This window comes from Diabrotica undecimpunctata, chromosome 5 (genome assembly GCF_040954645.1).
Source record: "Diabrotica undecimpunctata isolate CICGRU chromosome 5, icDiaUnde3, whole genome shotgun sequence".
Taxonomy (NCBI): Eukaryota; Metazoa; Arthropoda; class Insecta; order Coleoptera; family Chrysomelidae; genus Diabrotica; species Diabrotica undecimpunctata.
Window position 1 is genome coordinate 98059403 of NC_092807.1, and position 12153 is coordinate 98071555.

At 35.6% G+C, this 12153-nt stretch overlaps 1 protein-coding gene across 1 annotated transcript in view; it reads right to left on the reverse strand.

Annotated features, from left to right (window-relative positions):
- The window catches only part of LOC140440711 (uncharacterized), a 46751-nt gene that overhangs the window by 4973 nt on the left and 29625 nt on the right, over positions 1–12153 (reverse strand). Inside the window, exon 2 of the mRNA XM_072531073.1 lies at positions 8234–8348. The gene's annotated coding sequence lies outside the window, so the exon portion shown is untranslated. The remainder of the gene's footprint in view (positions 1–8233; positions 8349–12153) is intronic.

Below are 12153 nucleotides of genomic sequence, written 5' to 3' on the forward strand. Positions count from 1 at the left end.
ATGCTCCAAAATGTTTAAATACTAATACATTGTTGTATTATTAGCAGACTATTAAACCAAACCATACTTGCAATATTTACTTATTAATGACATCTAATTAAGCAAATGACAGATTGCCAATAGTTCGATATTATGTGGCTTCGTGCATGTTAATTGCGCGTTAATTAGTGTAATGACCTAATTGTTATCTTTGCATTCTGTCAATCTGTGTATGGTTTGAAGGTATTAATTTGCTCATTACAATAGCTTTATCTAATACTAGTGTATACACATATCTAAACACTGGTTCTATATATATGTGGAAACATTCCAGTTGGAATATTTGAACATTAAACAATAAAAGTTTTTTACCATTTTTATATTAAGATATGCAAAAAAATAAATAAGATAATAGCATTGTTTAAGAAAGAATAGTTGGCCAACGCAATGAATAAGTTTGTTTGATGATAATTGAGACAGTCACAAGTTTACTATACAGACGGATCTAAAGTACAAAACAAAGTAGGATGTGCATTAATTAATATTTAAAGTGGATTTAAAAATTATTGAAATTGCCAGCTGAATCATCCATATACACTGCTGAAATGACAGCGATTCTTCTTGCACTAAGGCATATACATGATAACGAACCCTACAGCTGCATAATATTTACAGACAGTAAGAGTGTCGTCGACAGACTAACAAACGTACATAGGTCCAAACAACTAAATCATATAGAACTAGAAATTATGACTATTTACAATAAAATTACAAATTTAGGAAAAAACATTATTATATCATGGATAAAGGGACACGCGGGCATTAAGTGCAATGAAATAGCAGATAGCCTATCCAAATCTGCCCTAGAGATAGGCGAAGAAGCTCCCTTGAACTTACTCTTCTTTTCAGACATTGATATAATTAGTAAACGGCATCAAAAAGAAAAATGGCAAACATATTATCGAAACACGAGAACTGGAAATAATTACAAACAAATGAAGCCTGAAATACCCATAAAAAGATGGTTTCATACTCTATCAAATCGCCATTTCATAAGGGTTATAAACAGATTAAGATCTACTTATGCTCTTACCCCCTTAATATGTACAAGTTGGGTCTCACGGAGTCACCTAATTGCAAGTGTGGAAAAAAAGGTAACCTATTACATATTTTCCTTGAATGTTCCTACGAATCAGTAAATATAAACAAATTATATGATAATCTTATTATATTAAAAATTCCACTTCCCGTCTACCTGAACAATTTGATTTTCTCTAGAGATATCAATATATTAAAAACGATTTACAAACATATCAAAAACTGTAAATATAAATTCTAGCTTTAAAACTAACCCTTACATTTAAGTAAACATTGTATTATATTATAGCAGAAAAAAAAATAAAAAATAAAAGAAAAAAAAATATATACATAAATAATAATAATAATAATAATAATAATAATAACCCACGCAGTGCAGTAGAGAGAACAACATTACCGCGGTATCAAGGGGGAAGAGGACTTATGGATATAGGTGAGCAATTGGATAAACAAATTGCTAATTTAAGAACTTATTTTCAGGTACAGGCTGAGACATCTACTTTACATCGAGCAATTTGCGCAGTAGATGATACGACGCCGCTTAAACTGAGAGAACAAGAAATGCGCATAAACCACCTGACTAAACAAGACAAAATGCGCACCTGGATGAGTAAACCTCTGCATGGGCGACATCTCAATGAGATCAGCCAAGAATATGTCGACAATACAGCGTCGAACTATTGGTTGACATCAGGAAAGATGTTTCCCGAGACTGAGGGTTTCCTACTTGCCATTCAGGATCAGGTTATTCCAACTAAAAATTACCTGAAATATATTGTTAAAGATCCTCAAGTCCAAAATGACAAATGCCGATATCGATGCCAAGCCCAAGAAACCATCCAACATCTTACCGGTGGCTGCCAGGCATTTGTCGGTACTGATTATAAAGAACGCCATGACTCAGTAGGAAAGATTATCCACCAAGAACTAGCTGACAAACTGGGACTTCTCCAAACCGACCATCTTCCTTATTATCAATACGTCCCTGATAGAATGCTTGAAAATGACAACTACAAGCTATACTGGGACCGCACTGTGCTTACAGACCAACCAGTGGCTCATAATAGACCCGATCTCATACTAGTTAATAAAATTACTAGGCAAACAACACTTATTGATGTGGCGATACCCAACACCAATAATTTACGTGTTAAATACAACGAAAAGATCGCCAAGTACAGAGATCTAGAAATACAAATCAGGAGACAATGGAGAATGGAAAGTACCCAGACGATACCCATTATTCTTTCTACCACTGGAGTCATCCCGAAGAGCCTCCTAGAAAACATAAAAAAGCTGGGTCTAAACGAACATCTATATAAGATTATGCAGAAAGCTGTGTTACTTTCGACGTCCAGATGCGTACGAAAATTTTTGGGAGATACACCGACATACCAAGTCACCTAGGACTCGATAACATGGAAAGAGTCCCACCAGAGCTCAATCCTTTTGATACCGCAGGTATCTGGGATGAGTGAATTTTCCCCTTAGAGGGAGTGTGAGCCGTATGGCTAAATCTGGATAATAATAATAATATGGGCATTAAGATCAGAACACGACGGGGAACTAATATCGGAAGGACTGAAAACAGAATTGCACCCTGGGAAAAAAGACTGCTGAGTAAAATTGAATTATTGCGCAGGGATATTGGACAAATTACAGAATACATCCGAGGAGTAAGAAGTCGAAAAGTAATTAAAAGAACTGAAGGAATAATTCTGAACACTCCAAGACACTCACAACATGATCCAGAAAACAACACAGCTCAACACTGCCTGGACACATTAAAACAAAAACTCTCCATTTATTCAGGTCGCCTAAGGAGATACAAAGTTAGTAACAACCGTAAATGCGACAATATACTTTTTGAGAATGCAGAGAAGGCTTTCTATAGAAAACTAAATTCCACCGTAGAAAATGTAAATAAATCCTACCCAAGCCAAGAAGAAATTCATGAGTTTTGGGGAAACCAACTTTCGACGCCAGCTACTCATAACAACAATGCTGGATGGATTGAACAAACGACGAACAACTGTCAACACTACAGTAATATTCCTTATGAACCTTTCACCACTGAAGAAGTCTCGAACATTATCAAAGAGCTTCATAACTGGAAATCTCCTGGACCAGACGGAGTTCAAAACTTCTAGCTAAAGAAGTTTTGGAGTGTTGATGAGCTTTTAATAGCATTTATTAATAATATTATTTCTAATTCACAGGAAATACCATCATTTCTTACTCAGGGAACCACTTATCTAATACCGAAGGATCAAAGTAACACCCAAGATCCAGCAAAGTACCGCCCAATTACTTGTCTTCCAACTTTGTACAAATTGGTCACATCCTGTGTGGCCCGGCGTATCTACCAACATTGTGCTCTGAACAATATCATAGAGCCTCAACAGAAAGGATGCGCTAAGGGGTCCATGGGCTGCAAGGAACAACTTATTATCGACTCAGTCATTTCTAACCAGGCATACACCAAAAAAAGAAACCTTTTTACTGCCTTCATTGACTACAAGAAGGCTTTTGATTCAGTGCCGCATGAATGGCTTATAGATATATTGAAAATATATAAAGTCGATGATAATCTCGTGAACTTTTTGAAGCATATAATGGCAGAGTGGAAGACTAAAATTCACCTTCAAATACCGGGTGATATTAATATCGAAACTGAAGATATCCCTATTAACCGGGGGCTTTTCCAGGGGGACTCGTTGAGTCCACTTTGGTTTTGCCTAGCAATGAATCCACTATCTCAGCTGCTGAACTCTACTGACTCAGGTTTTAGCGTCAAAAATAACAACACTGTTGTAGCGAAGCTTAATCATCTGTTGTATATGGATGATTTAAAATTAATGGCTTCCACTCGAAACCACCTAGATGAGATGCTAAAAACTGTAGAAAATTTCTCAAATGATATCAGTATGAATTTTGGACTAGACAAGTGCCGTATACTAAACATAGTCAGAGGAAAGGTTCAGCCCGGAGGTTTCGATATGCAAGATGGCCAAAACATCGAGGCAATGGGTGAAAATGATATGCACAAATGTCTCGGAGTAAAACAAGCGCGGAAAATTGACCATAAACAAATGAAAACTGAACTAACTTCGGAGTTCGTGCGAAGAGTAAGACAACTAAATCGGTCATATCTTAACAGTAAAAATTTGTTTAAGGCAATAAATACGTACGCCTGTTCCGCGCTGAGCTACTCATTTGGTATTATAAAGTGGTCAAAAACGGATATAGAGGGTCTTCAGCGAAAAGTAAGAACACTTCTCACAAAGGCGCAAAAATATCATCCACGTAGTGCAGTAGAGAGAACAACATTACCGCGGTATCAAGGGGGAAGAGGACTTATGGATATAGGTGAGCAATTGGATAAACAAATTGCTAATTTAAGAACTTATTTTCAGGTACAGGCTGAGACATCTACTTTACATCGAGCAATTTGCGCAGTAGATGATACGACACCGCTTAAACTGGGGGAACAAGAAATGCGCATAAACCACCTGTCTAAGCAAGACAAAATGCGCGCCTGGATGAGTAAACCTCTGCATGGGCGACATCTTAATGTCAAGTCATGACTTAATGAGATCAGCCAAGAATATGTCGACAATACAGCGTCGAACTATTGGTTGACATCAGGAAGGATGTTTCCCGAGACTGAGGGTTTCCTACTTGCCATTCAGGATCAGGTTATTCCAACTAAAAATTACCTGAAATATATTGTTAAAGATCCTCAAGTCCAAAATGACAAATGCCGATATGGATGCCAAGCCCAAGAAACATCTTACCGGTGGCTGCCAGGCATTTGTCGGTACTGATTATAGAGAACGTCATGACACAGTAGGAAAGATTATCCACCAAGAACTAGCTGACAAACTGGGACTTATCCAAACCGACCATCTTCCTTATTATCAATACGTCCCTGATAGAATGCTTGAAAATGACAACTACAAGCTGTACTGGGACCGCACTGTGCTTACAGACCAACCAGTGGCCCATAATAGACCCGATCTCATACTAGTTAATAAAATTACTAGGCAAACAACACTTATTGATGTGGCGATACCCAACACCAATAATTTACGTGTTAAATACAACGAAAAGATCGCCAAGTACAGAGATCTAGAAATAGAAATCAGGAGACAATGGAGAATGGAAAGTACCCAGACGATACCTATTATTCTTTCTACCACTGGAGTCATCCCAAAGAGCCTCCTAGAAAACATAAAAAAGCTGGGTCTAAATGAACATCTATATAAGATTATGCAGAAAGCTGTGTTACTTTCGACGTCCAGATGCGTACGAAAATTTTTGGGAGATACACCGACATACCAAGTCACCTAGGACTCGATAACATGGAAAGAGTCCCACCAGAGCTTAATCCTTTTGATACCGTAGGTATCTGGGATGAGTGAATTTTCCCCTTAGAGGAAGTGTGAGCCGTATGGCTAAATCTGGATAATAATTGTAAAATTGTTTGTCTTTAAATTTGTCTGGCTAATTGGCTCGGCCAAGGCCATCAAACTAAAATAAAAAAAAAAAAAAAATTGAGACAGTCACTAGATGTCACCACTTTTTCTGTCTAAATAGATTTTGAATACGAATGTTTGTTTGATTTAGGTTATACTAGATGGTGCTATGTGAAAATGTTAAAGACTAAAGTATATATCCATTTTTGTTCCTCTGAATTAAATTAATCAGAGTTGCACTATTTCACGGACATAGTGACTGAAAAAGTAAGTATATTTAACTATTATTCATGTATCCACACAGTAAGTATATATTTCTGTTTACGTTTATATTTCTAAAATAAAGGTAGTGTTATTACTATCAAGGAATATGTATATTAAAAAACTTTGGCCTGAGATAAGTAAAATATTTTAACACACTTTAATAATAAGTAATGGATTCGAACGTTACTTAATGTAAATTCATTTTATCTAACAATAAAACACTGAAAACTTTGAAAGGCTGAGTGCCTTTCTCAAGTGATATATTTTTGGTATGTGCTTACACTCTCTAGTCTTTATCTGAATAAGTTGAGGAGGAAGGAACTGTTTGTCTGAAGTTAGTCATTCAGAATTATGTCTGTATGTTTTAATTTGTTGATTTCCATAGATTCTTTATATATATATATATATATATATATATATATATATATATGTATATATGTATATATATATATATATATATATACCCGGTATTTAGGCGGCACACGCCCTTCCGGTAGGGATCTATGGAGGAGTATCACAGAGCCGCAAGCCCTTATCTCTTGCCGTACTGCTCCACCATAGGCCGATCAGATACCAGCATATTCTAGACTAAGCCGCAGATTCATTTTAGAATTTTAAACTGCTGCGTTAGCCTTTTTGTTTTCTGTCACCGAGCTGGGGATCGAACTGACATCTCTCGCAGTGAAGCGAAGGAGAAGCCAGCCGCCCAGCCCGCTTGGCTATCCGATCGACATAGATTCTTTATTAGGATAACTATTTCATAAGTCATTTATATTTGGATACAGAACTCAAATTGTTTTTTTATTTTAATATGCAGAAAGTTCCTTTTTTTTAGTTGTGTTAATATTAGGGGATAAGGTACAAAAATGGGTTACCATTTTGTTAATTGCTGATATCTTGATTATTTTTTGATCGAAAAAGTTCAAATTACATAATTGGCATGTAGAATTGTTTTGCTCTTTTGTGCTAGTCAGTTTTTCTGCTTAGTAAGATATTTTTTTCTGTAATGTCATAAAAACACTCACGGTGTCATTTAAGTAAGAAACGGAAAGGTGATATAAATATGGGCTGCAATATTCACACACATATTCGTCTCTTTCTGCACCAGAGCAATCTATATGTGCCCACAAGCTGCACATAAGGCACTCAATCCATTTTCATCTCGATAATCCTCACAAAATTTTCCGTCACAGAAAATACAATTTGCATCCATATTTTCCGAATTCGTTACACCAGGAATCTCTTCCAAATCCATATCTTCATCAGCTGGTTGAAATTCCTGCTCACTATCGTTGTCAGAAGAATTTTCGATTTCCTTTTTATGACGCCTCTCTGACTTGTTTGTAATTTTTTTCTTAGTCACCTCCCTTGTTGACTCAGCCGTAATGTGTCGTTTTACTCCTTGTACATTTAATTTCTTTCTGCTGTTTTGCTGGTCTAATGCTTCCTTGTAAGGTAAAGAAGTTATTACCGTTCATTTAGATGATTTTTTACCACGATTTGTAGATTTTTTCCTGATCGACGGCACTGTCGATATTTCAAATGGACTTACAAACTTCTGCAAACCAGAAGAACCTGGTTCACTGATGTTGCTTGCTTCTGGTGTTTTTGGTAGGATAGCAGGTTCAATACCTTGCGGTTCTACATGACTGTGGTTGTTACTCTCAATTTATACTGCATTAAAATCTGCATCTGAGAACAAAGTCTTATTCAATGGATAAATTCCAGTGGCGCGGAATCCATTTACAGCAATTTCTCTAGTTTGGCTTTTAAGGTATGCTTTGACAAAAAAGTTTTCCAATATCGTACTGAGAGAGGGCGCGGTTATAAACCAAGAAAAAAATGCCAATGTCCTCTGCGGTCTCGTTCGACCTGTATTAAACTCTGTTTGTTAAGTGAAAGTTTAAATTAGTTGATATATCATAGATTATATTTATGTTATCTTTTACCTGGGTGCTCGCCACTGGGCAGCTTCCCACTATGTTATTGTACATATATTATACATATTGCTTATTGTTTATAATGAGACAGATTGCAATGAACATTGGATGTTAAAAAAAAAAAAAAAATGTCCTCTGCAACGATAGTCACAGAATCATAGGCTTGCAATGCAGCAAGAGCAAAACAGATAATAACTGTGTCTGCATCAGATTCAGTCTGGTTGACACTAAAACCCACTTCGGAAAGAGCAGTTTTGAGGTATACAGGTAAAACGTTGACATTTCTCGGAAAATATTAATACGGTAATTAATTAGAAATATTTTTACAGTAAGAAAAAAAATCATCGAAATACAACAAATGTTTTAGAAGAAAGATTCAAAATCATGGTCCATTTGAGGTGATGCATTAATTTTGGAAAGTAGTATATAAAGCAAATACACATTGCATCTAAGTAACAACTAAATATCACTCACCGTGTATTTTTGTAGCTATAAACTAGATGATATTGTTGTTTGTTTACTTGTACAACTAATTCAAATTACAAGTACATCCAATCGCAGAGATCCATAGGCCATATCCGACTTTAATCTGAAACAAACAAAAATAATTGAATTTGTATTGTTACCATCATAACACACTCTCTATAATATATTAAAAAATTTTACATTATTCAGACTTTATTTATTAAAGGCTGGGATAAAGCAATTGTAAACTTTTTGTTTAATGATAATAGGTAACTTTTTAGAACTTTTTAGAGCGGCAGTCAACAGAGTCCGCATAGCCATGATGATTTCCAACCTTCGATAGAAGATGGAACTTAAGAATAGGTAAAAAAATGTTAATTAATTTTCTTCTTCTTCTTCTTTTTGTTTTTATAGTTGTGATATACGCCAGCTCCATTTGGTGGTGACCACGAAGAAGTCTGGTTCTAAACCAACTAGACACCACTTACGTTTGTCAAATAATTTTGTAAAAATCCATTAATAAAAGGTTATGTTAGTAAACACAACAAAAAGTATTGATTATTGTTAATAATGATAAATTTAATTTATTAATTAAAAGAAATTTTATCACGATGCTGAGTGATTCTTTAGTAAGTTTATTTAAAATGGAATATAAATAATTGGTGAACTATGGTTCAAATAAATGAATTTTGTATATACATAGGTTACATCCCGGAATGATCCGGTGTGACATTTTGATTTATGTGTGACCTTATGATTAAGGTTCTCTATTAGGCCACATTCAGAGTAAGGGTTGTCCGCCAGATTCAATCTGAAAAGATTAAACAATGACCGGTCCACATTCTTGTAATAGTTGTAATGTGTTATATCTTTATATGAAAAGTTCTGAAGATTAGTGAAAATATTTTGTACTCCAATATTAATATGATTTTTTTTACTAACTAAAGCTTTACAAGTGTTTTTAAATTTGTTTTTAATTTTATTTTTAATTATGGATAACACGTCTTGTGAACAATGTGGAGTTTATTCCAACTAGCCAATACATTTTTTTGTACCTTATATTTAATCCCTTTTTTTCTTTACGTGAGCCTTCCAGCGTAGTTTTGCATCCAATGTTATACCCAAATACTTAGCAGTATCTGCATATGGTACTTGGTTATTATTGATTATAACTGGTATATATTGTATTTCTTTATTAGTGAAATTAACATGGACAGATTTAGCTTCATTCCTCCTGATTCTCCATTTTTGTGTCCATTTATGGATTTGGTTAACTGCTATTTGGACCTTGTTGGTCGCTTCTTCACTAGTTGTTCCTACTGCTTGGATAGCTGTATCATCAGCAAAGGTGGCAACTGTGTTGTCTTCCAGTACAGGTATATCACACGTGTATAGTAGGTATAGGACCGGACCCAACACACTGCCTTGTGGAACACCTGCTGAATTTTTTTTTTAAGTTTGATAAACAGTCTTCTTGCTAAATTCTAAAATGTCGTTCTTTTATGTACGATTGTAAAAGTTTTAAGTACTGTTTAGGTAAAAATCATTCTAGTTTATGTATTAAACCTTCATGTCAGACTGTATCAAAAGCCTGTGCAGCATAAGGAAGACAGTTGAAAATACTTTCTTTTCTTCTAAAGATCTTTCGATAATATTCGTGATACTGTGCACCTGGTCGATTGTTGAGTCCTTATCTCGAAATCCGAATTAATGTGTCGCAATTACATTTTTTGCTTCAATAATTGGTTTTCTTTTCTTGAGAAGCAGTTTCGATATTATAGGGAGCAGAGATATCGGTCTGTATGACGAAATCTTATATGCTGGTTTTCCTGGATTAGGAATCATAATGACTTCCGCCATCTTCCGTATCATTGGTTCATGTTTTAATCTGAATGTAGCATTAATAAGGTAAGTTAATTTTACGATAGCTCTTCGGGGAAGATTTTTTAACAGCTCACCCGTAGGGTGGTTATGATGGAAAAATATTTATTGTGGTTCTGGTCGGTTTAGCAAAAGGTTTTATTTTAGACGACAGTTTGTTATTTTGTTCCAAAGTCTTTACTGTAGATTACCACGGTTAAATGAATGGTACAAAATTCACTAAATGTATAAGTACACGATTACTTCCTAATTTGGAAGACCCATCTTTGATTGTCATGGACAACGCACCCTACCATAGTGAAATTATGAATAAACAGCGTTCCGCTTAATGGTTAAAGTCAGATATTATAGATTGGTTGAAGGAATACAATGCTCATTTTGATTAACAGAAACGCAAACTGGACCAACTTATCTCTCAGCAAAATCCACAGCCCATTTCAAATCAACAACCCTCTGCTGTTGTTCGAAATTTTTCAGATATTCACATATCCGATTCAGCTACCAAATCTCTGTCAAAAGGCTACAATTTTTCTGTCACTCCTTTTTCCATCCCAACAGAGAAAATTATTTGTCAAACCGAAGAAGTTATTTCTTATCTTCCTTCTGACCAAGCCAAAATTGCCAGAAAAGATTTCGCCAGAATTCTCCGTACTTCCAAACCCCCACCGTCAAATATCAGTCTTTCAGAAAGACGTGCCCTCAAAGAACTTTATAACAACCCTGACATTGTCATCCTTCCGGTCGACAAAGGTAATGCCACCGTCACTCTCAACTCTTCTAATTATTTCGACAAAATGTTCGAACTTCTTAATTCCACAGAATACAAACGCGTCCCAAACGATCCCACAACATATCTAGAAAAAACTACCAAATCCATTATAAATAATTCTACTTTACCTCCAGACATAAAAAAATCTCTTATATCCAGAGAAAATCGTCTCGAATCCAAAAAATATACGGCCTTCCACAAATCCATAAGCCCAATTTTCCCCTAAGACCCATCATCAGTGCATACAACTGCCCCACTAAGAAATTGGATAAAACATCTCGCTTTATTTTTACAATAATTAGCCGAAAACGCCTCGTCCTTTGTCAAAAACTTTTTTCATTTCATTGATCTTCTGAAAAACATTTCTATTTCACCCTCAGATATACTAGTTAGTTTTGACATCGTTTTCTTATTCACCAACATTCCCATCGATGTAACCATTTCCATCTTTGATTCTAAACATCATATCCCCCAAGACACATTTTCTCTTATAAAACACTGCATGTCTAATACATATTTTTCATTCCAAAATCATTTCTATCGTCAAACCAAAGGTGGCCCAATGGGATCCCCCCTCTCTCCCGTAATAGCTAATATCTACATGATATGGAACATTTCGAAACAGTAGCCCTGTCTTCATTAAATCTCAAACCCACCTGCTGGTTACAGTACGTTGATGACACCTTTGTCATTTGGCCCCATGGTAAAGACACATTAAATCTCTTTCTCTCCCACCTGAATAGAATACATCCCAGCATTCAATTAACGATCTATTCCGGGACCCACTCATACAAACCGTTATCTCAATGTCCAGTCGCATCATCACTCCGCCTAACTCAACTCAGTTATCAACACTCTTATTTCCCGTTCTATAAGACTTAGCGACAACAATCACAGGTAATCCGAAATCAACTCAATAAGGCAAACACTCTTACAAAACCACAAAACTCAAATCAATAAAAACATTGATTTGGGCCCATATATATTTACCTTATTCAAACAAACAATTGGACAATGGACTCTGAAATAGAAAAAAAAGTAAAAAGAATAGCTTTTGAGATGTATATATATAGACGAATTTGAGAATTCCATGGGTACAAAGAGTTACTAATGTTGAGGTACTTCGTCGCATGTGTAAACGAAAAGAATTACTAAGAATAATCGAAGAGAGGAAAAAGCAATACTTGGGCCATGTGTTGAGAGGTTGAATTACTTCAAGTTATACTGGAAGGAAAAGTACAGGCAAAAAGATCAGTAGGAAAACGCCAGAACTCGTGGC